The sequence below is a fragment of the Oncorhynchus tshawytscha genome, linkage group LG29 (genome assembly GCF_018296145.1).
Source record: "Oncorhynchus tshawytscha isolate Ot180627B linkage group LG29, Otsh_v2.0, whole genome shotgun sequence".
NCBI lineage: Eukaryota > Metazoa > Chordata > Actinopteri > Salmoniformes > Salmonidae > Oncorhynchus > Oncorhynchus tshawytscha.
The window spans coordinates 34063018-34085540 of record NC_056457.1 but is presented as its reverse complement, the minus strand read 5'-3'; the positions used below and the strand labels follow the sequence as shown (position 1 = coordinate 34085540).

General features: G+C 46.6%; 1 protein-coding gene across 2 annotated transcripts in view; it reads left to right on the top strand.

Annotated features, from left to right (window-relative positions):
• LOC112238617 (nuclear receptor coactivator 2) overlaps positions 1-22523 on the top strand; it is a 173599-nt gene that overhangs the window by 36622 nt on the left and 114454 nt on the right. For both annotated transcript variants that reach the window (XM_042308401.1, XM_042308400.1), the window contains exon 2: positions 17714-17794. The gene's annotated coding sequence lies outside the window, so the exon portion shown is untranslated. The remainder of the gene's footprint in view (positions 1-17713; positions 17795-22523) is intronic.

Sequence of the window (22523 nt, the reverse complement as noted above, 5' to 3'; positions counted from 1 at the left end):
CCCCATGTAGTCTGTAGTAGGGCTGACCCCATGTAGTCTGAGGGCCCCCCATTTAGTCTGTAGTAGGGCCGACCACATGTAGTCTGTAGTAGGGCCGACCCCATTTAGTCTGTAGTAGGGCCGACCCCATTTAGTCTGTAGTAGGACCGACCACATGTAGTCTGTAGTAGGACTGACCACATGTAGTCTGTAGTAGGACCGACCCCATTTAGTCTGTAGTAGGACCGACCCCATTTAGTCTGTAGTAGGGCCGACCCCATGTAGTCTGTAGTAGGGCCGACCCCATGTAGTCTGTAGTAGGGCTGACCCCATGTAGTCTGTAGTAGGGCCGACCCCATTTAGTCTGTAGTAGGGCCGACCACATGTAGTCTGTAGTAGGGCCGACCACATGTAGTCTGTAGTAGGGCCGACCACATGTAGTCTGTAGTAGGGCCGACCCCATTTAGTCTGTAGTAAGACCGGCCCCATTTAGTCTGTAGTAGGGCCGACCCCATTTAGTCCACTGGTCTGTCTGTAGTAGGGCCGACCCCATTTAGTCTGTAGTAGGAGTCTGTAGTAGGGCCGACCCCATTTAGTCCACTGGTCTGTCTGTAGTAGGGCCAACCCCATTTAGTCTGTAGTAGGACCGACCCCATTTAGTCTGTAGTAGGACCGACCCCATTTAGTCTGTAGTAGGACCGACCCCATTTAGTCTGTAGTAGGTCCGACCCCATTTAGTCTGTAGTAGGGCCGACCCCATTTAGTCCACTGGTCGGTCTGTAGTAGGGCCGACCCCATTTAGTCTGTAGTAGGGCTGACCCCATTTAGTCTGTAGTAGGGCTGACTCCATGTAGTCTGTAGTAGGACCGACCCCATTTAGTCTGTAGTAGGGCTGACCCCATGTAGTCTGTAGTAGGGCTGACCCCATGTAGTCTGTAGTAGGCCCGACCCCATTTAGTCTGTAGTAGGGCTGACCCCATTTAGTCCACTGGTCTGTCTGTAGTAGGGCTGACCCCATTTAGTCTGTAGTAGGGCCGACCCCATGTAGTCCACTGGTCTGTCTGTAGTAGGGCTGACCCCATTTAGTCTGTAGTAGGGCTGACCCCATTTAGTCTGTCTGTAGTAGGGCCGACCCCATTTAGTCTGTAGTAGGGCTTTAGTCTGTAGTAGGGCTGACCACATTTAGTCTGTAGTAGGGCCGACCCCATTTAGTCTGTAGTAGGGCCGACCACATTTAGTCTGTAGTAGGGCCGACCACATTTAGTCTGTAGTAGGGCCGACCCCATTTAGTCCGTAGTAGGGCCGACCCCATTTAGTCCACTGGTCTGTCTGTAGTAGGGCTGACCCCATTTAGTCTGTAGTAGGGCCGACCCCATGTAGTCCACTGGTCTGTCTGTAGTAGGGCTGACCCCATTTAGTCTGTAGTAGGGCCGACCCCATTTAGTCTGTAGTAGGGCCGACCCCATGTAGTCTGTAGTAGGGCTGACCCCATGTAGTCTGTAGTAGGGCTGACCCCATGTAGTCTGTAGGGGCCGACCCCATTTAGTCTGTAGTAGGGCCGACCCATGTCTGTCTGTTTAGTCTGTAGTAGGGCTGACCCCATTTCTGTAGTCCACTGGTCTGTAGTAGGACCGACCCCATTTAGTCTGTAGTAGGACCGACCCCATGTCTGTAGTCACTGGTCTGTCTGTAGTAGGCCCCCCATTTAGTCTGTACCCCCCATTTAGTTCCACATGGTCTGTCTGTATTAGGGCCGACCCCATGTCTGTAGTCACTGGTCTGTCTGTAGTAGGGCTTTAGTCTGTAGTAGGACCCCCCATTTAGTCTGTAGTAGGGCACTGGTCTGTCTGTAGTAGGGCCGACCCCATTTAGTCTGTAGTGGTCTGTCTGTAGTAGGGCCGACCCCATTTAGTCCACTGGTCTGTCTGTATTTAGTCTGTAGTAGGGCTGACCCCATTTAGTCTGTAGTAGGGCTGACCCCATTTAGTCTGTAGTAGGGCTGACCCCATTTAGTCCACTGGTCTGTCTGTATTAGGGCCGACCCCATGTAGGTCACTGGTCTGTCTGTAGTAGGCCCGACCCCGTTTATTCCACTGGTCTGTATGTTATGTGTATTTGTGGTTCGGTTGGTATGACAATTTAATCTAATGCTGCTGTGTAATCCACCTGCCTGTACGTAGGCTGGTCTGTCAGTTTTGTGTTTCCCAAGTTAATGGTGGGGGTTAGCGTTTTAGGAGGGTACCAAGTTAATGGTGGGGTTAGCGTTTTAGGAGGGTACCAAGTTAATGGTGGGGGTTAGCGTTTTAGGAGGGTACCAAGTTAATGGTGGGGGTTAGCGTTTTAGGAGGGTACCAAGTTAATGGTGGGGGTTAGCGTTTTAGGAGGGTACCAAGTTAATGGTGGGGGTTAGCGTTTTAGGAGGGTACCAAGTTAATGGTGGGGGTTAGCGTTTTAGGAGGGTACCAAGTTAATGGTGGGGGTTAGCGTTTTAGGAGGGTACCAAGTTAATGGTGGGGTTAGCGTTTTAGGAGGGTACCAAGTTAATGGTGGGGGTTAGCGTTTTAGGAGGGTACCAAGTTAATGGTGGGGGTTAGCGTTTTAGGAGGGTACCAAGTTAATGGTGGGGGTTAGCGTTTTAGGAGGGTACCAAGTTAATGGTGGGGGTTAGCGTTTTAGGAGGGTACCAAGTTAATGGTGGGGGTTAGCGTTTTAGGAGGGTACCAAGTTAATGGTGGGGGTTAGCGTTTTAGGAGGGTACCAAGTTAATGGTGGGGGTTAGCGTTTTAGGAGGGTACCAAGTTAATGGTGGGGGTTAGCGTTTTAGGAGGGTACCAAGTTAATGGTGGGGGTTAGCGTTTTAGGAGGGTACCAAGTTAATGGTGGGGGTTAGCGTTTTAGGAGGGTACCAAGTTAATGGTGGGGGTTAGCGTTTTAAGAGGGTACCAAGTTAATGGTGGGGGTTAGCGTTTTAGGAGGGTACCAAGTTAATGGTGGGGGTTAGCGTTTTAGGAGGGTACCAAGTTAATGGTGGGGGTTAGCGTTTGAGGAGGGTACCAAGTTAATGGTGGGGGTTAGCGTTTTAGGAGGGTACCAAGTTAATGGTGGGGGTTAGCGTTTTAGGAGGGTACCAAGTTAATGGTGGGGGTTAGCGTTTGAGGAGGGTACCAAGTTAATGGTTGGGGTTAGCGTTTGAGGAGGGTACCAAGTTAATGGTGGGGGTTAGCGTTTTAGGAGGGTACCAAGTTAATGGTGGGGGTTAGCGTTTTAGGAGGGTACCAAGTTAATGGTGGGGGTTAGCATTTGAGGGTACCAAGTTAATGGTGGGGGTTAGCGTTTTAGGAGGGTACCAAGTTAATGGTGGGGGTTAGCGTTTGAGGAGGGTACCAAGTTAATGGTGGGGGGTTAGCGTTTTAGGAGGGTACCAAGTTAATGGTGGGGGTTAGCGTTTTAGGAGGGTACCAAGTTAATGGTGGGGGTTAGCATTTGAGGGTACCAAGTTAATGGTGGGGGTTAGCGTTTTAGGAGGGTACCAAGTTAATGGTGGGGGTTAGCATTTGAGGAGGGTACCTTGTCTACTGGCACAGTTAGCAGCTGACCCTAGGATAACCTCCCAGTACTTCTAGAATGCTGCTGACCTGTGTCTGGTGACGCCTTACGACAACCTGTAATTGCATCACAAGCTCCACCTATAGATTATATTGATTAGAGCCTGGACAGTGACCTGAGCCATCTGATTAAGTAACAGAACGGTCAGACAGAGCAGCCAGTGATCAGTGACAATAGAAGTGTAGTTACAAGAACGGCACCTGGAGCCTCTGGCCATTAACTTGAATATGGATGTCCGTTCTAGTAATTGCATTTCTATGGGTTAAGCTTCACGTCAGAAGCCCTGGAGTCTCATTGAATCCCATTTAGAACGGTCATTGGGAAGGAGCCCATTAAAGTCTCTCCATTGGCAGGTTAGCCCCGGTGACCTGCCAATCATCGCGGTGAGAAATAGCCCAGTCCTCAACTGGCAGCTTCATTAAAATAGTACCCGCAAAACACCAGTCTCAACATCAACTGTGAAGAGGCGACTCCGGGATGCCGGCCTTCTAGGCAGAGTTGCAAAGAAAAAGCCATATCTCAAACTGGCCAATAAAAAGAAAAGTTTAAGATTGGCAAAAGAACACAGACACTGGACAGAGGATCTCTGCCTAGAAGACCAGCATCCCGGAGTCGCCTCTTCACTGTTGACGTTGAGACTGGTGTTTTGCGGGTAGTTTTCAGCAGTGCTAACATAATTACAAAAGGGTTTTCTAATGATCAATTAGCCTTTTAAAATTGTCAACTTGAATTAGCTAACACAACGTGTCAATGGATCACGGTTTACTGATTTCAACGCTGTGAACCAGGGGATTGAACAATACCGGTCTACCTTTTTTTAAATGTAATGAACCTCAAACAAATATCAAATCAAATATTTTTGTCCCATTTGTTTGACCCATTTTTAATACCGCTTGGAATTTATTTGTTGAAATTACAAAAAGCACAGTGTAAGGCGTAGGCAAAATTGCCACAGGGGATGGACACGGACACGCCCCCCCCCCCCATATTCTTCTTGTCCAATTCTTTCTGCAGTCCTGTGGCCCTGGGCGGTCTGTGGCTTTTCAAAACTAGAATGTGGCAGATGTTTTTCTTCCCCTCACCATTATTAGGATTGTTGTAATGTTCTCTACATGGTCTTTTACTGTATAACCAATAATGATTTTCATGTAGAAGAGTCGAGTATAACACTTCTACAACCAACGCTCCCAACCGCCAGGCTGTCTGCCCCCCCATCCATCCAAGCCCCCTCCCACCAACCAGTCAAGCCCCCCTCCCTTCCTCCCACCAACCAAGCCCCCCAGAAAACCGCCCCTCAACCAGCCATTAAATTCTAAGTCTTAAATTCTAATAACTCATGCTTATGTTGGTACTACTCTGAGTCTACAAGGCCTTCTGTCTCTCTGTCTGTCTCTCTCTCTGGGGAGACATGACTGGCTTATTAGATTTAACAGGCACAACGCCTTTTTAATTACCAACGCCAACGAATTAGACCTTCAATCATCATCTCCCTGATCTGAGAATTAGCCTAGTGGGATAGAAAATACAACTCCCACAGAGCTGAGAGCTGCAGGCAGGCAAGTTGTAGTGAATAGGAAGAGGAAAAGTTAAGTGTTTCAGAGTAAGAGTGCTGATCTAGAGTCAGTTTGGTCTTTTAGATTATAATGAATAAGAGAATATATATACACACACAGTGCCCTCCGCTAATATTGGCACCTTGGTAAATATGAGCAAAACCGGCTGTGAACTTTTCTTTGCGGTTTTATCCTCTTGGTGTTTCATTTTAAAATATTCACAAAAATCAAACCTAAATATTTTTCTCCGAGACATGCGTGCCACAGTTATTGGCACCCCTCAGAATTCTTATGAAGTATATCCCATTTCATATCTGAGTGATTAGGAACACTTGGTGAGCCATAACTTCCTGTTTCACTGGGGGAATAAATATGAGGTGACACACAGGCCAAGTTACACACATCCATCACAATGGGAAAGACCTGACAAAACACTAATGATGTGTGACAGAAGGTTGTTGAGCTGCACAAATCAGGAAATGGCCATAAGAAAATATCTCAACGGTTGGAAATGGTAATTTCCTCTATCAGGGCGATAATTAAGAAGTTTAAAGCAATTGGAGATGGCCTGGAAGATATCGGCCTGGAAGAGGACGTGGGTCTATATTGACCCCACGCACAGTGAGGAGGATGGATGGACAAGTGGACAATAACATCTCCAAGGATCACAGCTGGAGAATAACAGACTAGTTGGGTCTTTGGTGTCAAAGTGTTAATCTACGAGGATCAGACGCCACCGACATTAACCACAAGTTGTTTGGGAGGGTTGCCATAAAATAAAATTAAAGTCTTTGCTGTCATCAAATAGTTATCCGAACGTTACTGGAACTTTCAATGGGATCTGGTTCTACTTTCAGATGAGACTAAAATAGAGCTTTTTGGCGTAGGCAGAAGGATAGCCATGCAGAAAAGTACCTCGTCCCCACTGTGAAGTAATGGTGGAGGATCTTTGATGTTATGGGCCTGTTTTTTTTTTTCTTCCAAAAGCTTCTGGACAACTTGTGAGGATACATGTTATCATGGACTCATCAAATACCTGTTACGGTTTTCTTCCGTCGAAGGAGAGTCGGACCAAAATGCAGCGTGGTAATTTTGATACATGTTTAATGAACAATACAAACGTAACACGAAAACCTAAACAGCCTATCTGGTGCAAACACAGAGACAGGAACAATCACCAACGAAACACTCAAAGAATATGGCTGCCTAAATATGGTTCCCAATCAGAGACAACGAGAATCACCTGCCTCTGATTGAGAACCACTTCAGGCAACCATAGACTTTTCTAGATAACCCCACTATACCACAATCCCAATACCTACACAAAAAAACAAGACTAAACACACCACATAATAAACCCATGTCACACCCTGGCCTGATCAAAATAATAAAGAAAACACTAAGACCAGGGCGTGACAATACCAGCAGATATTAAATCAAAACCCGACTGACTCTGCTAGGAAGGCTAAACCGGGCCGTAGTTGGATCTTCCAGCAGGACAATGATCCAAAACACACCTCGAAATCAACACAAAAATAGTTCACTGACCACAGACTTAAGGTTTTTACGTGGCCATCCCAGTCCCCTGACCTAAACCCCATACAAAACCTGTGCGATTGGCTGAAGAGGAGAGTCCACAAGCGTGGACCTGGGAATCTGGAGGATCTGGAGGGATTCTGTATGGAGGAATGGTCTCAGATCCCTTGCCATGTGTTCTCCAACCTCATTATGCATTATAGGAGAAGACTCAGAGCTGCTATCTTGGCAAAGAGAGGTTACACAAAGTATTGAATGAAGGGGTGCCAATAATTGTGGCACACATATATATATTCAAATTGTTTTCTTTGAATGATTTTACTTTAATTAAAGGTTAGATTTTTGTGAATATTTTGAATGAAAGACCAAGAAGATAAACAATAGGAAAACAATTCACAGCCCGTATTGCTCGTATTTATTTACGAGGGGTGCCGGTATTAGTGGAGGGCACTAAAGACACACATCACATCAATGATGACAGATAATAATAGGAAAAAAAACACACTTCACTGCCGTATAGTGGACCCCACACTGCCGTATAGTGGACCCCACACTGCCATATAGTGGACCCCACACTGCCATATAGTGGACTCCACACTGCCATATAGTGGACCCCATACTGCCCTGCCATATAGTGGACCCCATACTGCCCTGCCATATAGTGGACCCCACACTGCCCTGCCATATAGTGGACCCCACACTGCCCTGCCATATAGTGGACCCCACACTGCCATATAGTGGACCCCACACTGCCATATAGTGGACCCCACACTGCCATATAGTGGACCCCACACTGCCATATAGTGGACCCCACACTGCCATATAGTGGACCCCACATTGCCATATAGTGGACCCCACACTGCCATATAGTGGACCCCACACTCCACTGCCATATAGTGGGCCCCACACTGCCATATAGTGGACCCCACACTGCCATATAGTGGGCCCCACACTGCCATATAGTGGACCCCACACTGCCATATAGTGGACCCCACACTGCCATATAGTGGACCCCATACTTCACTGCCATATAGTGGACCCCACACTGCCATATAGTGGACCCCACACTGCCATATAGTGGACCCCATACTTCACTGCCATATAGTGGACCCCTCACTGCCATATAGTGGACCCCATACTTCACTGCCATATAGTGGACCCCTCACTGCCATATAGTGGACCCCATACTTCACTGCCATATAGTGGACCTCTCACTGCCATATAGTGGACCCTCTACTCTTCTCTACTCTCTCTCATGCCCTTGGAGGAATTTACTGTGCCACTTCCTTTGCCTCTGTGGTATATGTCACATGCTCTGTGTCACCTGGTTGTTCTCCCATCTCATTGGTTGCTGGTGTTTCTGAGGGGCAGCGGGATAGGGGGTAGCAGAGAGCGAGAGGAGGAACAGCAGTTTCCTCTTTTTGAAATGTCTCGATAGCATTGATCAGATTTATTTAGGAGTACGAAATCCCAAAAGGTATTGGCTGCATCACAAATGGCACCCTATTCCCTGTATAGTGCACTACTTTAGACCAGAGCCCTATTCCCTATATAGTGCACTACTTTAGACCAGAGCCCGGCCTAACCCTCCTCTAACCCGGACGACGCTGGGCCATTTGTGCGCGCCCTATGAGACTCCCGATTACGGCCGGTTGTGATACAGCCCGGGATCAAACCAGGGTCTGTAATGACTCCTCTAGCGCTGAGTTTCAGTGCCTTAGACCGCTGTGCCACATTCTTATTTTCAATGACGGCCTAGGAACCGTGGGTTAACTACCTCGTTCAGGGGCAGAACGACAGATTTTTACCTATGTCAGCTCGGGGGATTCATTCTTGCAACCTTACAGTTAACTAGTCCAACGCTCTAACCACCTGCCTCTCATTGCACTCCATGAGGAGCCTGCCTGTTACGCGAATGCAGTAGAAGCCAAGGTAAGTTGCTAGCTAGCATTAAAAAAACAATCAATCAATCATAATCACTAGTTAACAACACATGGTTGATGATATTACTAGTTTATCTAGCGTGTCCTGCGTTGCATATAATCGATGCGGTGCGTATCGTTGCTCCAATGTGTACTTAACCATAAACATCAATGCCTTTCTTAAAATCAATACACAGAAGTATATATTTTTAAACCTGCATATTTGGCTAAAAGAAATCCAGGTTAGCAGGCAATATTAACCAGGTGAAATGGTGTCACTTCTCTTGCGTTCATTGCATGCAGAGTCAGGGTATATGCAACAGTTTGGGCCGCCTAATTTGCCAGAATTTTATGTAATTATGACCGAACATTGAAGGTTGTGCAATGTAACAGGAATATTTAGACTTAGGGATGCCACCCGTTAGACAAATACGGAATGGTTCCGTATTTCACTGAAAAAATAAACGTCTTGTTTTCGAGATTATAGTTTCTGGATTTGACCATATTAATGACCTACTGCGCGTATTTCTGTGTGTTATTATGTTATAATTAAGTCTATGATTTGATATTTGATAGAGCAGTCTGACTGAGCGGTGGTAGGCATCAGCAGGCTCGTAAGCATTCACTCAAACAAATCAAATCAAATTTTATTTGTCACATACACATGGTTAGCAGATGTTAATGCGAGTGTAGCGAAATGCTTGTGCTTCTAGTTCCGACAATGCAGTAATAACGAACAAGTAATCTAACTAACAATTCCAAAATAAAAACTACTGTCTTATACACAGTGTAAGGGGATAAGGAATATGTACATAAGGATATATGAATGAGTGATGGTACAGAGCAGCATAGGCAAGATACAGTAGATGATATCGAGTACAGTATATACATATGAGATGAGTATGTAAACCAAGTGGCATAGTTAAAGTGGCTAGTGATACATGTATTACATAAGGATGCAGTCGATGATATAGAGTACAGTATCTACGTATGCATATGAGATGAATAATGTAGGGTAAGTAACATTATATAAGGTAGCATTGTTTAAAGTGGCTAGTGATATATTTACATCATTTCCCATTATTAAAGTGGCTGGAGTAGAGTCAGTGTCATTGACAGTGTGTTGGCAGTAGCCACTCAATGTTAGTGGTGGCTGTTTAACAGTCTGATGGCCTTGAGATAGAAGCTGTTTTTCAGTCTCTCGGTCCCAGCTTTGATGCACCTGTACTGACCTCGCCTTCTGGATGGCAGCGGGGTGAACAGGCAGTGGCTCGGGTGGTTGATGTCCTTGATGATCTTTATGGCCTTCCTGTAGCATCGGGTGGTGTAGGTGTCCTGGAGGGCAGGTAGTTTGCCCCCGGTGATGCGTTGTGCAGACCTCACTACCCTCTGGAGAGCCTTACGGTTGAGGGCGGTGCAGTTGCCATACCAGGCGGTGATACAGCCCGCCAGGATGCTCTCGATTGTGCATCTGTAGAAGTTTGTGAGTGCTTTTGGTGACAAGCCGAATTTCTTCAGCCTCCTGAGGTTGAAGAGGCGCTGCTGCGCCTTCCTCACGATGCTGTCTGTGTGAGTGGACCAATTCAGTTTGTCTGTGATGTGTATGCCGAGGAACTTAAAACTTGCTACCCTCTCCACTACTGTTCCATCAATGTGGATGGGGGTGTTCCCTCTGCTGTTTCCTGAAGTCCACAATCATCTCCTTAGTTTTGTTGACGTTGAGTGTGAGGTTATTTTCCTGACACCACACTCCGAGGGCCCTCACCTCCTCCCTGTAGGCCGTCTCGTCGTTGTTGGTAATCAAGCCTACCACTGTTGTGTCGTCCGCAAACTTGATGATTGAGTTGGAGGCGTGCATGGCCACGCAGTCGTGGGTGAACAGGGAGTACAGGAGAGGGCTCAGAACGCACCCTTGTGGGGCCCCAGTGTTGAGGATCAGCGGGGAGGAGATGTTGTTGCCTACCCTCACCACCTGGGGGCGGCCCGTCAGGAAGTCCAGAACCCAGTTGCACAGGGCGGGGTCGAGACCCAGGGTCTCAAGCTTGATGACGAGCTTGGAGGGTACTATGGTGTTGAATGCCGAGCTGTAGTCGATGAACAGCATTCTCACATAGGTATTCCTCTTGTCCAGATGGGTTAGGGCAGTGTGCAGTGTGGTTGAGATTGCATCGTCTGTGGACCTATTTGGGCGGTAAGCAAATTGGAGTGGGTCAAGGGTGTCAGGAAGGGTGGAGGTGATATGGTCCTTGACTAGTCTCTCAAAGCACTTCATGATGACGGATGTGAGTGCTACGGGCGGTAGTCGTTTAGCTCAGTTACCTTAGCTTTCTTGGGAACAGGAACAATGGTGGCCCTCTTGAAGCATGTGGGAACAGCAGACTGGTATAGGGATTGATTGAATATGTCCGTAAACACACCGGCCAGCTGGTCTGCGCATGCTCTGAGGGCGCGGCTGGGGATGCCGTCTGGGCCTGCAGCCTTGCGAGGGTTAACACGTTTAAATGTCTTACCCACTTCGGCTGCAGTGAAGGAGAGACCGCATGTTTTCGTTGCAGGCCGTGTCAGTGGCACTGTATTGTCCTCAAAGCTGGCAAAAAGTTATTTAGTCTGCCTGGGAGCAAGACATCCTGGTCCGTGACTGGGCTGGGTTTCTTCCTGTAGTCCGTGATTGACTGTAGACCCTGCCACATGCCTCTTGTGTCTGAGCCGTTGATTTGAGATTCTACTTTGTCTCTGTACTGGCGCTTAGCTTGTTTGATAGCCTTGCGGAGGGAATAGCTGCACTGTTTGTATTCAGTCATGTTACCAGACACCTTGCCCTGATTAAAAGCAGTGGTTCGTGCCTTCAGTTTCACACGAATGCTGCCATCAATCCACGGTTTCTGGTTAGGGAATGTTTTAATCGTTGCTATGGGAACGACATCTTCAACGCACGTTCTAATGAACTCGCACACCGAATCAACGTATTCGTCAATGTTGTTGTCTGACGCAATACGAAACATCTCCCAGTCCACGTGATGGAAGCAGTCTTGGAGTGTGGAGTCAGCTTGGTCAGACCAGCGTTGGACAGACCTCAGCGTGGGAGCTTCTTGTTTTAGTTTCTGTCTGTAGGCAGGGATCAACAAAATGGAGTCGTGGTCAGCTTTTCCGAAGGGGGCGGGGCAGGGCCTTATATGCGTCGCGGAAGTTAGAGTAACAATGATCCAGGGTCTTTCCACCCCTGGTTGCGCAATCGATGTGCTGATAAAATTTAGGGAGTCTTGTTTTCAGATTAGCCTTGTTAAAATCCCCAGCTACAATGAATGCAGCCTCCGGATAAATCGTTTCCAGTTTGCAGAGAGTTAAATAAAGTTCGTTCAGAGCCATCGATGTGTCTGCTTGGGGGATATATACGGCTGTGATTATAATCGAAGAGAATTCTCTTGGTAGATAATGCGGTCTACATTTGATTGTGAGGAATTCTAAATCGGGTGAACAGAAGGATTTGAGTTCCTGTATGTTTCTTTCATCACACCATGTCACGTTGGCCATAAGGCATACGCCCCCGCCCCTCTTCTTACCAGAAAGATGTTCGTTTCTGTCCGCGCGATGCGTGGAGAACCCGCTGGCTGCACCGCTCGGATAGCGTCTCTCCAGTGAGCCATGTTTCCGTGAAGCAGAGAACGTTGCAGTCTCTGATGTCCCTCTGGAATGCTACCCTTGCTCGGATTTCATCAACCTTGTTGTCAAGAGACTGGACATTGGCGAGAAGAATGCTAGGGAGTGGTGCACGATGTGCCCGTCTCCGGAGTCTGACCAGAAGACCGCTTCGTTTCCCTCTTTTCTGAGTCGTTTTTTGGGTCGCTGCATATAATCCACTCCGTTACACTGGTTGTAAGGCAGAACACAGGATCCGCATCGCGAAAAACATATTCTTGGTCGTACTGATGGTGAGTTGACGCTGATCTTATATTCAGTAGTTCTTCTCGGCTGTATGTAATGAAACCTAAGATGACCTGGGGTACTAGTGTAAGAAATAACACGTAAAAAACAAAAAACTGCATAGTTTCCTAGGAACGCGAAGCGAGGCGGCCATCTCTGTCGGCGCCGGAAGTAGGAGGCTGTCAGAGTCAGGGTATATGCAACAGTTTGGGCCGCCTAATTTGCCAGAATTTTATGTAATTATGACCGAACATTGAAGGTTGTGCAATGTAACAGGAATATTTAGACTTAGGGATGCCACCCGTTAGACAAATACGGAATGGTTCCGTATTTCACTGAAAAAATAAACGTCTTGTTTTCGAGATTATAGTTTCTGGATTTGACCATATTAATGACCTACTGCGCGTATTTCTGTGTGTTATTATGTTATAATTAAGTCTATGATTTGATATTTGATAGAGCAGTCTGACTGAGCGGTGGTAGGCATCAGCAGGCTCGTAAAGCATTCACTCAAACAGCACTTTCGTGTGTTTTGCCAGCAGCTCTTGCTTCAAGCATCGTGCTGTTTATGACTTCAAGCCCATCAACTCCCGAGATGAGGCTGGTGTAACCGATGTGAAACGGCTTGCTAGTTAGCAGGGTGCGCGCTAATAGCGTTTCAAACGTCACTCGCTCTGAGACTTAGTAGTTGTTCCCCTTGCTCTGCATGGGTAACGCTGCTTCGATGATGGCTGTTGTCGTTGTGTTGCTGGTTCGAGCCCAGGGAGGAGCGAGGAGAGGTATGTAAGCTATACTGTTACACTGGCAAAACTAAAGTGCCTATAAGAACATCCAATAGTCAAAGGTTAATGAAATACAAATGGTATAGAGAGAAATAATCCTATAATTCCTATAATAACTACAACCTAAAACTTCTTACCTGGGAATATTGAAGACTCATGTTAAAAGGAACCACCAGCTTTCATATGTTCTCATGTTCTGAGCAAGGAACTGAAACGTTAGCTTTCTGACATGGCACATATTGCACTTTTACTTTCTTCTCCAACACTTTGTTTTTGCATTATTTAAACCAACTTGAACATGTTTCATTATTTATTTGAGGCTAAATTGATTTTATTGATGTATTATATTAAGTTAAAATGAAAGTGTTCATTCAGTATTGTTGTAATTGTCATTATTACAAAAAAAATGTGTATGATTTAATCGGTATCGGCTTTTTTGGTCCTCCAATAATCAGTATCGGTATCGGCGTTGAAAAATCATAATCGGTCGACCTCTGGAATAGGGTGCCTCCGGGACTCCTCTCCCCTCCAGCTTCTCATCCACTGGTGTTAGCAGTTAACACAGACCACAAAGCAAATCAGGGGGAGAAAAATAGGTTTATTCAAAGAGAACAAATCATAGTTCATATGGCTCCCTAGTGGCACAGTGGTCTAAGGCATTGCATCTCCGTGCAAGAGGCGTCACTACAGTCCCTGGTTTCGATTCCAGGCTGTATCACAACAGGCCGTGATTGGGTTGTCCCATAAGGCGGCGCACAATTGGCCCAGAGTCGTCCGGGTTTGGGTTTGCCAGAATAGGCTGTCATTGTAAATAAGAATTTGTTCTTAACTGACTTGCCTAGTTAAATAAAGGTTAAATATTATTTTGTTTTTATGCTGGGAAGTAGATGGTCATTCTTCCTTGTTCTCAATGTCTTCTCCACAGAACAAAGAGAACAGGATGTCATTTATAACCCAACCCTAGCCTGTAGTTGACCAATTAGAATTCCTTGCAATAAAATTGGACCAATGGCCAAATGCCAAGTATCCCATTTCAGGCTCAATGTATAGACAATTCGGACCACTGAGAACTTGCTAGATGTAGCTATGAGTCCCGGACTGAAATTCCTCCATGTCTCTGACCCATTAATCATTAATTCCCCATTACAGAATAACAACTATTTCCATTGATCGTTAATTCCCTCTTGACCTTTAGTCCTCTTGACCTTCAGTCCTCTTGATATATTCTTACACTGGGATACAGAAGTGTGTTTAACACCTGATGTAATCTCAACCACCGACACACACACACACACACACACACACACACACACACACACACACACACACACACACACACACACACACACACACACACACACACACACACACAGGGCTGCCATGACTGACTGAGCCTAAACATTAGACCTTACACTGACAGTGGCTTGGACTTCAACTGTTGTAGTCAAATCAGATTCAGATCAGAATCAGATCAACTTTGGAAATAGAATGAATCAGTTTATGATAAACAGATTCATTATATGATCACAAACTGATTTAATCTATTTATCACAAACTGATTAAATATAATGAATCAGTTTATGATAAACAGATTCATTATATGATCACAAACTGATTTAATCTATTTATCACAAACTGATTAAATATAATGAATCAGTTTATGATAAACAGATTCATTATATGATCACAAACTGATTTAATCTATTTATCACAAACTGATTAAATATAATGAATCAGTTTATGATAAACAGATTCATTATATGATCACAAACTGATTTAATCTATTTATCACAAACTGATTAAATATAATGAATCAGTTTGTGATAAATAGAAATGGATGGATTCAGTTTGTGATAAACTGATTCAATCTATTGTTATTTATGTCATAAAAATGGCCCCGTTGTCAATGGGTGGTTGTTTAATAAATGTACCTACTTGGAACAGGCTAGTTAAGGGCTTCAGATATGGCAGTCAATGGGGGCTTAGTGTTCTGCTGAGGGTTTAATGGCATTTAGCTGTCCCTCAATGTTCTGCTGAGGGTTTAATGGCATTTAACTGTCCCTCAGTGTTCTGCTGAGGGTTTAATGGCATTTAACTGTCCCTTAGTGTTCTGCTGAGGGTTTAATGGCATTTAACTGTCCCTCAGTGTTCTGCTGAGGGTTTAATGGCATTTAACTGTCCCTCAGTGTTCTGCTGAGGGTTTAATGGCATTTAACTGTCCCTTAGTGTTCTGCTGAGGGTTTAATGGCATTTAACTGTCCCTCAGTGTTCTGCTGAGGGTTTAATGGCATTTAACTGTCCCTTAGTGTTCTGCTGAGGGTTTAATGACATTTAACTGTCCCTCAGTGTTCTGCTGAGGGTTTAATGGCATTTAACTGTCCCGTAGTGTTCTGCTGAGGGTTTAATGGCATTTCAAATCAAATCAAATTTTATTTGTCACATACACATGGTTAGCAGATGTTAATGCGAGTGTAGCGAAATGCTTGTGCTTCTAGTTCCGACAATGCAGTAATAACCAACAAGTAATCTAACTAACAATTCCAAAACTACTGTCTTATACACAGTGTAAGGGGATAAAGAATATGTACATAAAGATATATGAATGAGTGATGGTACAGAGCAGCATAGGCAAGATACAGTAGATGGTATCGAGTACAGTATATACATATGAGTATGTAAACAAAGTGGCATAGTTAAAGTGGCTAGTGATACATGTATTACATAAGGATGCAGTAGATGATATAGAGTACAGTATATACGTATGCATATGAGATGAATAATGTAGGGTATGTAACATTATATTAGGTAGCATTGTTTAAAGTGGCTAGTGATATATTTTACATCATTTCCCATCAATTCCCATTATTAAAGTGGCTGGAGTTGAGTCAGTGTCAGTGTCAATGATAGCGGGGTGAACAGGCAGTGGCTCGGGTGGTTGTTGTCCTTGATGATCTTTATGGCCTTCCTGTAACATCGGGTGGTGTAGGTGTCCTGGAGGGCAGGTAGTTTGCCCCCGGTGATGCGTTGTGCAGACCTCACTACCCTCTGGAGAGCCTTACGGTTGTGGGCGGAGCAGTTGCCGTACCAGGCGGTGATGCAGCCCGCCAGGATGCTCTCGATTGTGCATCTGTAGAAGTGCTTTTGGTGACAAGCCGAATTTCTTCAGCCTCCTGAGGTTCCATCGATGTGGATAGGGGGGTGTTCCCTCTGCTGTTTCCTGAAGTCCACAATCATCTCCTTAGTTTTGTTGACGTTGAGTGTGAGGTTATTTTCCTGACACCACACTCCGAGGGCCCTCACCTCCTCCCTGTAGGCCGTCTCGTCGTTGTTGGTAATCAAGCCTACCACTGTTGTGTCGTCCGCAAACTTGATGATTGAGTTGGAGGCGTGCGTGGCCACGCAGTCGTGGGTGAACAGGGAGTACAGGAGAGGGCTCAGAACGCACCCTTGTGGGGCCCCAGTGTTGAGGATCAGCGGGGTGGAGATGTTGTTGCCTACCCTCACCACCTGGGGGCGGCCCGTCAGGAAGTCCAGTACCCAGTTGCACAGGGCGGGGTCGAGACCCAGGGTCTCGAGCTTGATGACGAGCTTGGAGGGTACTATGGTGTTGAATGCCGAGCTGTAGTCGATGAACAGCATTCTCACATAGGTATTCCTCTTGTCCAGATGGGTTAGGGCAGTGTGCAGTGTGGTTGAGATTGCATCGTCTGTGGACCTATTTGGGTGGTAAGCAAATTGGAGTGGGTCTAGGGTGTCAGGTAGGGTGGAGGTGATATGGTCCTTGACTAGTCTCTCAAAGCACTTCATGATGACGGATGTGAGTGCTACGGGGCGGTAGTCGTTTAGCTCAGTTACCTTAGCTTTCTTGGGAACAGGAACAATGGTGGCCCTCTTGAAGCATGTGGGAACAGCAGACTGGTATAGGGATTGATTGAATATGTCCGTAAACACACCGGACACACATTTAACTGTCCCTCAGTGTTCTCTATCAACCTAATAAACCTATATTTCAAGTCAATACTACCATGAAGTGAAACCGTGACTGAGTGTTTCTTGCCAGGAGGAGATGGATGATTCATTCAGTTAGGGTTGGTTGAAGTAGTCTACAGTTTGATAGTTAATGGCTCCATGACAGTCACCAAATTATCCTTGGTGTCGAAAGCTGTGTGTAATCGGCTGTTCTTTCCCCTTTGTCAAATCAAATCTTTAGAGTTTCTCAATTAACCTAATTTACCAGTGTTAACACAAGTCAAGAAACCTGTGTGTGTGTGTGTGTGTGTGTGTGTGTGTGTGTGTGTGTGTGTGTGTGTGTGTGTGTGTGTGTGTGTGTGTGTGTGTGTGTGTGTGTGTGTGTGTGTGTGTGTGTGTGTGTGTAACCCCGATTTAACAGTGTGTCTTCCTGTCTGGTCACTAGGTAGAAGAGGTGGATGAAGGGTTGCCCTCCCAGCAGCCATGATGCCCTGAAGAGCTGACTGGAGTCTGTACCAGAACCTAGGTACTGTGACAAACGCACACACTGTGACGCGCGCTCACACACACTGAAAAACACGCACAGACATACAACGTGACACGCTTACACACACACACCCCCACACGAGACGCGCACACACACACATTCCCTTGAAGAATCCTGAGATGCACAGTGTCCTATTTTACTTGTGTGTTTACTGGCAGTCTTAACCTTGTACAAAATTACTGATCGTTAACTGCTCTGTCTCACACACTTCTGTCGTGGACGCGTTCTCTTTCAGTCGAGTCGGTTCGACATCTCACTATGGGACACGCCCTCTTGAGGGTCATTGGTTGAAGCCTTCTTCAATCATGCATAACAGGCAAATCAGGGCTTTATGGATGTAATCCCCCCTCCCCCCCGCGTTTCCATATATCACCCTGCTCTGCTCTCCTCTTCATGAGTCTATTTGGTTATTAGCCCCGTTAAGCAGCTTTCTTCAGAAAACTAGCCCTCAACTTCACTGTTCCTGTCGGTGTGGGTTACCGCCCTGCCACGGAGCATTGAGTGGCGTATTTTATATTTTTAGGAATTCTGTTAACTTCAGCTTAACTTTACAGAGTGAAGTTAGCTTGTTAGCCACGCTATTTGTTGTCAGGTAGCTACAGTACACCTCTTGCCTGCCCTACACACATTTGCCATTGTTAGCTAGCTAGCTCCATTGCTTTAGCATCCCGCTAATATCAGATTCCACACACATTTGAGCTACTTCTACCCGGGGTCTCTAGCTCTCCGTCAGTTCCCACCGTTCGGGGTTAGCTAGCTGAACTTTTGAGTGTCTTGGCTAGTTAGTGGCTTAATGGCATAATTAAACACCCATTCGGTTTTGTTTGACCTGCACGCGCTGTTCATTTTTCAGTGTGTTACGCCACCAGTTGATGCACCATCCCTTTTTACATTGTTAAAAGATAACTCAGCGGTTCATTCTACCTCAAGTTAGTTGGTTTACACACCTGAGTCATAACACTATCTTAGTCTACTTGGTATCTCACGCTACGGCTCGTCGAGCTGGCTACCATCACGCAGGTGAAGATAGCCAGCTTAATTAGCTAGCATCACCGTATAAAGATTTATTTCCCAACACCCTGGTAAATAAAGCTTTCTGTTTCTACTTACTTGGCTTAAGCTCACGTTACCCTGTGTCTCTCTCGACTTCGCGTCGTAGTAGCAGCGTGGGCAGACTTAAGCATCTTGGCATAAATTGGTGACTGGTTGATCTTCGCCGGACACTCGGGCTCAAGCAGCGGAGCACACAGCCCAGCTGTTGTCGCACCTGCTCTCTCTAGGCTTCAGGATAAATCACCTGCTCTCTCTAGGGTTCAGGATAAATCACCTGCTCGCTCTAGGCTTCAGGAGAAATCACCTGCTCTCTCTAGGGTTCAGGATAAATCACCTGCTCTCTAGGCTTCAGGATAAAACACCTGCTCTCTCTAGGCTTCAGGATAAATCACCTGCTCTCTCTAGGCTTCAGGATAAATCACCTGCTCTCTCTAGGCTTCAGGATAAATCACCTGCTCTCTCTAGACTTCAGGATAAATCACCTGCTCGCTCTAGGCTTCAGGATAAATCACCTGCTCTCTGTAGACTTCAGGATAAATCACCTGCTCGCTCTAGGGTTCAGGAGAAATCACCTGCTCTCTCTAGGGTTCAGGATAAAACACCTGCTCTCTCTAGGGTTCAGGATAAAACACCTGCTCTCTCTAGGCTTCAGGAGAAATCAGGCCAAAAGCAACATCAGTCACGTACTGGATGTGTCCGTGGCTTCTTGGGCTCCTGGTCTCCATGATTGTGGTATTTCTGCTTGGTCTCCGTGGCTTCTTGGGCTCATGGTCTCCATGATTGTGGTATTTCTGCTTGGTCTCCGTGGCTTCTTGGGCTCCTGGTCTCCATGATTGTGGTATTTCTGCTTGGTCTCCGTGGCTTCTTGGGCTCATGGTCTCCATGATTGTGGTATTTCTGCTTGGTCTCCGTGGCTTCTTGGGCTCATGGTCTCCATGTATTTCTGCTTGGTCTCCTCCTCATGAGAGCGTTAGGTGACATCACTCCGCGTCTCTCTACTGGCACAGGTGCTCACTTCTTAATTATTATTATTATTGTTTTTTCAAATATAACTTTTATTTAACTAGGCAAGTCAGTTAAGAACAAATTCTTATTTACAATGACGTCCTACACCGGCCAATCCCGGACGACGCTGAGCCAATTGTGTGCTGCCCTATGGGACTCCCAATCACGGCCGGTTGTGATACAGCCTGGAATCTAACCAGGGTCTGTAGTGACGCCTCTAGCACTGAGATGCAGTTCCTTAGACCACTGCACCACTCGGGAGCCACTTCTCTCTGCAAAGTGTCTATCGGCACTTCCAATGCTGGAGAGACCCATCTCTCTTGACGCGGGACTTCCTGACTGGGAGAGTCTTCACACGCGGAGTAGTGACTGGTTGCATCACTACAGAGATGGGGGCAGTCCATGAAGTGCGTACGGTGAACTTGTTCGGCGGCTCATTGTGCTTCCCCTCACTCCTTTGAGGATGTAACGCCTGGATGTTGCTGTCCCCTCCCTGGTGCACACAGTCCCCTCCCTGGTGCACACAGTCCCCTCCCTGGTGCACACAGTCCCCTCCCTGGTGCACACAGTCCCCTCCCTGGTGCACACAGTCCCCTCCCTGGTGCACACAGTCCCCTCCCTGGTGCACACAGTCCCCTCCCTGGTGCACACAGTCCCCTCCCTGGTGCACACAGTCCTTGGTGCTGGAGATTTTATGTTTTTATTTATTATGGATCCCCATTAGTTCCTGTCAAGGCAGCAGCTACTCTTCCTGGGGTTTATTATGGATCCCCATTAGTTCCGGCCAAGGCAGCAGCTACTCTTCCTGGGGTTTATTATGGATCCCCATTAGTTCCGGCCAAGGCAGCAGCTACTCTTCCTGGGGTTTATTATGGATCCCCATTAGTTCCTGTCAAGGCAGCAGCTACTCTTCCTGGGGTTTATTATGGATCCCCATTAGTTCCTGCCAAGGCAGCAGCTACTCTTCCTGGGGTTTATTATGGATCCCCATTAGTTCCTGCCAAGGCAGCAGCTACTCTTCCTGGGGTTTATTATGGATCCCCATTAGTCCCTGCCAAGGCAGCAGCTACTCTTCCTGGGGTTTATTATGGATCCCCATTTAGTTCCTGTCAACGCAGCAGCTACTCTTCCTGGGGTTTATTATGGATCCCCATTAGTTCCTGTCAAGGCAGCAGCTACTCTTCCTGGGGTTTATTATGGATCCCCATTAGTTCCTGCCAAGGCAGCAGCTACTCTTCCTGGGGTTTATTATGGATCCCCATTAGTTCCTGTCAAGGCAGCAGCTACTCTTCCTGGGGTTTATTATGGATCCCCATTAGTTCCTGTCAAGGCAGCAGCTACTCTTCCTGGGGTTTATTATGGATCCCCATGAGTTCCTGCCAAGGCAGCAGCTACTTTCCTGGGGTTTATTATGGATCCCCATTAGTTCCTGTCAAGGCAGCAGCTACTCTTCCTGGGGTTTATTATGGATCCCCATTAGTTCCTGCCAAGGCAGCAGCTACTCTTCCTGGGGTTTATTATGGATCCCCATTAGTTCCTGTCAAGGCAGCAGCTACTCTTCCTGGGGTTTAATATGGATCCCCATTAGTTCCTGTCAAGGCAGCAGCTACTCTTCCTGGGGTTTATTATGGATCCCCATTAGTTCCTGTCAAGGCAGCAGCTACTCTTCCTGGGGTTTATTATGGATCCCCATTAGTTCCTGCCAAGGCAGCAGCTACTCTTCCTGGGGTTTAATGTGGATCCCCATTAGTTCCTGTCAAGGCAGCAGCTACTCTTCCTGGGGTTTATTATGGATCCCCATTAGTTCCTGTCAAGGCAGCAGCTACTCTTCCTGGGGTTTATTATGGATCCCCATTAGTTCCTGCCAAGGCAGCAGCTACTCTTCCTGGGGTTTATTATGGATCCCCATTAGTTCCTGTCAAGGCAGCAGCTACTCTTCCTGGGGTTTATTATGGATCCCCATTAGTTCCTGCCAAGGCAGCAGCTACTCTTCCTGGGGTTTATTATGGATCCCCATTAGTTCCTGTCAAGGCAGCAGCTACTCTTCCTGGGGTTTATTATGGATCCCCATTAGTTCCTGTCAAGGCAGCAGCTACTCTTCCTGGGGTTTATTATGGATCCCCATTAGTTCCTGTCAAGGCAGCAGCTACTCTTCCTGGGGTTTATTATGGATCCCCATTAGTTCCTACCAAGGCAGCAGCTACTCTTCCTGGGGTTTATTATGGATCCCCATTAGTTCCTGCCAAGGCAGCAGCTACTCTTCCTGGGGTTTATTATGGATCCCCATTAGTTCCTGCCAAGGCAGCAGCTACTCTTCCTGGGGTTTATTATGGATCCCCATTAGTTCCTGCCAAGGCAGCAGCTACTCTTCCTGGGGTTTATTATGGATCCCCATTAGTTCCTGCCAAGGCAGCAGCTACTCTTCCTGGGGTTTATTAGGATCCCCATTAGTTCCTGTCAAGGCAGCAGCTACTCTTCCTGGGGTTTATTATGGATCCCCATTAGCTCCTGTCAAGGCGGCAGCTACTCTTCCTGGGGTTTATTATGGATCCCCATTAGTTCCTGCCAACGCAGCAGCTACTCTTCTTGGGGTTTATTATGGATCCCCATTTAGTTCCTGCCAAGGCAGCGGGTACTCTTCCTGGGGTTT